General features: G+C 60.2%; 1 long non-coding RNA gene across 1 annotated transcript; it reads left to right on the plus strand.

Annotated features, from left to right (window-relative positions):
• Positions 1-717: 717 nt before the first annotated feature.
• On the plus strand, positions 718-4,370 carry LOC117795273. The gene is made up of 3 exons (XR_004619189.1): positions 718-957; positions 3,107-3,216; positions 3,995-4,370. It is a non-coding gene; the product is annotated as an uncharacterized LOC117795273 (long non-coding RNA).
• The last annotated feature ends 215 nt before the right edge of the window (positions 4,371-4,585 follow it).

The raw sequence follows: 4,585 nt of genomic DNA on the forward strand, positions 1-4,585 counted from the left end.
CCGCCCAGTCCCCGCCCCGACCGCGCCCTGGCCCCGCCTCTCCGGCGCGCCGCCGACAGGGCCCGCCAAGGCTCCGCCCCAGGCGCCCGTCGCCCCGCCCAGGTCGGCCCCGTCCCGCCCCCGGCTGACGAGACTCCGCCCCTCAGGCCCGGACCCGTGCGCGCTGCGCGTGCCGAGCTCCGCCCCCAACCCTGAAGGCTCCGCCCCTCGGGGGGGGGAGCTGGAAGGCCGCGCCCCTTCCCGCCCCTCTGCCAGCCACTGGATGGGAGGTGCAGGGTCCAGGGGTCTCTGCCCTTCTCCAGCCTCGGTCTCACCCCGGAAAAGGGGGCGGGGGGCTCTCCAGCTAAACCCGACACGTGGGCTGAGCGGCAAGCTCACCGTCACACCCGAGCTGGGGTGGGGTCTTCCCTGGGGGAGTTCTCCCAGACAGTAGAAGTCCTGCCCGCGTGGGATGTGTGTAGAAGGGGGACGGACTGCCTCTGCCCGGAGACGGAGCGTGTGAAGGCCCGGTACAGTTCTTGGCCTCCCACTACCCTGCACCCCAGTCCAAGCTGTCTCCATGTGGCCCCCTGCCCCTCTCCTGCTGGGGATCTCCTGCAGGCTCTGAGCTCCCAGGGCTCTTCACAGCCGCCTGCCGGGGAGGAGCCCTGACCTGGCTGCTGCAGTTCCAGGCGCAGTCTACCCCCCTCCCTCTCAGGGTCAGGTTGCTCAGATTTTAGAGTGGGGCAGCCCTCCCTAGACCAGAGCTCCAGACCCCAGAATACACCCTCACTGAGGCCCCGGGACTGCCTGTTTGCATTGAGACAGCGGTTTGGGCTGCCGGGGTTACTCCCCATCGAGCGCTACCGGAGAGCAGGAACCGAAGGGAAGGGGCGCTGGAGAGTCGAAAGCGAGATATAATGGTGCACTTCCTCTTTCACCAACAGGGGACCTCCTGGAGGAAGGAGGGTCATGCAGGTGGGGAGAGGCTGTTTTCTTCCATCCCAAGATCATTAATTCACTCAACACAGACATAACAAATACACGAAGTCCAGACACTGCTAGTGAGGCTATAGTGGATATGATGGACAGTCCTTTTGAAAGTGGGAGAGAACATGAACACAGAGCCAAATAACATGATATCTAATGATAACGCAAAGCTAACTGAATAGGGAGGTGTCATAGAAAGTGAGTATTGGGTAGTCCCAGAATGCCTAAGTGCAGATCTGACCTGAGACCTGCAGGGTGAGAAGGACCTGGCGGTGCACAGACCTGGGGAACCATGTTTCCCTGCAGAGAGCACAGCCCATGCAAAGGCACTGAGGCAGGGTAACATTTGCTGGACTGTGTGGAGACTGAAGGGAACATAGTAGATGAGCTCTGGAAGGCGCCCCCTTGCTCAGTGAGGAAGTGCTGCCCTGGGCAATGTGGGGGGGGGGTCCACTGTCCCCTATATAGGGACTTGGGCTTTCAGTTTGTATCACCCTGTCCCTTGGAGGGCCTAGGGCCCCAGTGTGTGGGAGGCAGGGAGGCAGGTGGTCTGGGCGCCCCGTTGGCCAGGCTGTCCCTGGTGGTCCTTGGAAAGGCAGCTCTACAAGCTTCTAGACACGGGGTTGGGGCTCTCAGGCCCCGGACTGCCAGCCTCCAGGCCACCCCGGCCCCTCTTTGGGGCTGTTTCCGCTCTGGGCCCTCAGCAACCCTCTCCTAGCCTTACCAGGGTGGGGGCAGGGTTCCCCTGCACCTCTTCCCATTCCAGGTTTTGTCGTGAAAAACTGACTCCTCCAATATCATCCCTTGTGAGCTGTAAGAACCTCATTAGGAAGACAGAAATGGACCCAGATCGGTCCCTCTGTGTTCCCGCTACCCTAATTCCCCTCTGAGGACCAGAAAGAAGGCCAGAAAATGTGGGCGTTGGAGGGTGTCCCAGGATAATATTTCAGGATTTCATTTGGATACAGGCCCTTGGGTCCAAGGTCTGCTCCGAGGGCAGCTTCCAGGATCCATACCTGCTCTGTAGGGGGCAGAGACCAGCCCTGCGCCAGCCTGGGGCTTCCTATGGGCCCTTTCCTGTCACAGGCACACACACACACACATACCCGCCAGAACAATCCCCGCGCTGGGCGGGGCAGTCATAGAGCCAGACTGTCTGTCCCCAGCTTCCTCCCACAAGGCAAGCGGAATGATCTCGCTTTTCTGCCCTGGGGTCCCTTCTCCAAAACAGGGCTGGAGGTGATGACTGTGGCCCGCAATGGGTGGCCTGAAGGTTCAGCGAGTTCTCCAGCTCTGAAACTGTCAGTCACGTGGGACTGGGAGGTTCGTTGGCACGCATCTCTGGGCCTGCCCCAGAGTTTCCGATTCATCTGTTCCCACGTGGGGCTTGAACATTTGCATGTCCAACAAACAGGCTGCACGTCTGGGGACCACACTTTGGGGACCACGGGGTTCGGAGCCACAACAGCACCTGGCATCCAGTAGGGCTTGCAGACTCATGCCACTTCTGCGGCCACCAGTGTCCCTAAGAATGGGATCCTGCCCCTCCCCCACACAATCCCCACCCTCAGGGCCTGGCTCTTGACGGCCATGATATCCTCCCTCTTCTTGTTGCCCCAGTTCTGGCCACCTCACCAGCTCCCTTCCAGGCCACGGGGGCTTGGCTCTTTGGCCTGCTGCCAGCTCAGGTCTCTCCTGCCACTTCATCCCATCCCTGAGGTCCTCCCTGGTGCAGTAAGGGCAGAGGGTCCCTGCCCACAGCTGGGAGCTCTGCCAGAGAGAAGCCTCTCTCCACCCCCAGCCTGCGTGGAAGGGCTGGCCCATCACCATCACCGTCCCTGTGGCCTGAAACCCAGCCCTCACCTGGTCACTGCACAGAGCACAATGCCCTCCCCAGCAGAGCTCGGGGAGGCTTGGCCGCTAATTAGTTGCTTCCAGGACGGCCTGTCAGCCCCATCAATCTTCACTGTTTGGTTCTGCTTTAGAGAGTCACTGTGCTTCTGTAAGGCTCTGAGCAAAGTTAATTGACATGAAATTCTATTCAAAATTCAATTTGCTCTCACAGATCCGATTCAGGCCCTATAAATCAGCAGAGCCCGCTGCTCCTTTGGGGTTCAAGCATGCTTTTTGCTTGCAGGGTGACAGCCAGAAGATGCGTTCTGGCTAGCGGGCCGGCCCCTGGGGCCGCATCTATGAACCAGAGGTCAGCTCCACCGTGCACCCCAGTATGCATTCCCCCTCCTTCAGGTAAGAGCCCTTCAGTGCATTTGGGATACTTAGATGGCTTCCATGGACGCAGGCTAGGTCGGCTCACTGAGATGCCCATCCCTCCCCTAGCCAAGGAATGGGCAGGTGTGTTAGCTCCTGCTGGGATAATGTGGCATAACAAACAGCTCACAGAATCCCTGTGACTTACAACACCAGTTTTTTGTTTTCTTGCTCCCAGGGCTGTAGGTTGACCTGAGGGGCTCTGCTCCAGACTGTGGGCTAGGTTTAAGTCTCTCTCTGGGATGCAGGTAGCAAGAGGTGAACTACCTGGGGCCTTCTCTGTACAAAACTGAGAGGGCCAAGCCAAACCACACAGGCACGCTGAAAATCTATGCTGTAGGCCTTGCATCTTGTCTGTTCACATCCTGTGCAAGGCATGGCAGGTGGCTAAGACCATCCTACGTGGGGTAGGAAGCTGACGCCTGCCCCGGCGGGGGGGGGGGGCACGGCAGAATCCCGCGGGCAGAGAATGGGTGTGGTTCTGCAACAGAGAGGAAGTGAGCATTTGGGGACTACATTCCCATTTGTCACAGCCTGTTCCTGGAACTACAATCTGTCTTCAGGACGGTATCCAAGAGACTGATATTCGGGGGTACCCATCCCAGATGTGCCCCTTCCCCTGATTCCCGCTCCTCAGGATCTGTTCTGCGGTCAGTTTCTGAGCCTGCTCCTGCCCTGGGGGCTACCCACATCCTGCCCCGGTCTGTCCACACCCTCCCTCTTCATCAGCCCTGATGCCGATGTCATTTCTTCCCAGAGGCCGGCTGGTGGCTTCATGCCGAGCAGGGTGCCCATGTGGGAAGCTGGTGTGTGCTCAGGCAGGAGAAGTGAACGCAGGACCAGTTTTCTCCAGAGGGCCAGCAAGGCACCCGGGTCTGCCTCCGTCACACACGGAGTCAGGATCCGCAGTCCCTTGCCCCCACGCCAGCGTGGGCACCTCCAGGCCTGCAGCCCGAGGGATCCTGCCATCTCCTTCCACCCCTTGGTCCCGATGAGGCAGTAGGTCTGCAGGATAGCTGTGTCGCGTGGGTGGAGGTGGCAAGAGGTTGGCTCGGGAGCTTGGGTTTGTCTGGACTATCTTCACAGCTGCTGCCATCCTCCCCAGAGACGTGCCCACACCCAGCATGCTGTCCCCACCACCCCGTCCCTCTGTGCCGGAAGGCCAGGCTCCGGGGCCCAACCCCACGGATGGTGCCCCGAGACCGGAGGCCTTCCCCACACGGGCATCCTCTCCTGCTGTCTCAGTGCACTTTCCGGTTCGTGAGCACCCGTCAGCTCCAGAAGAGTGGCCTTGGGCCTGACTCAGCACCCGCACAGCGCGGGAGCTGTAAGCAACGTGTGCTTTGAG

The sequence above is a fragment of the Ailuropoda melanoleuca genome, chromosome 12 (genome assembly GCF_002007445.2).
Source record: "Ailuropoda melanoleuca isolate Jingjing chromosome 12, ASM200744v2, whole genome shotgun sequence".
Lineage (NCBI taxonomy): Eukaryota > Metazoa > Chordata > Mammalia > Carnivora > Ursidae > Ailuropoda > Ailuropoda melanoleuca.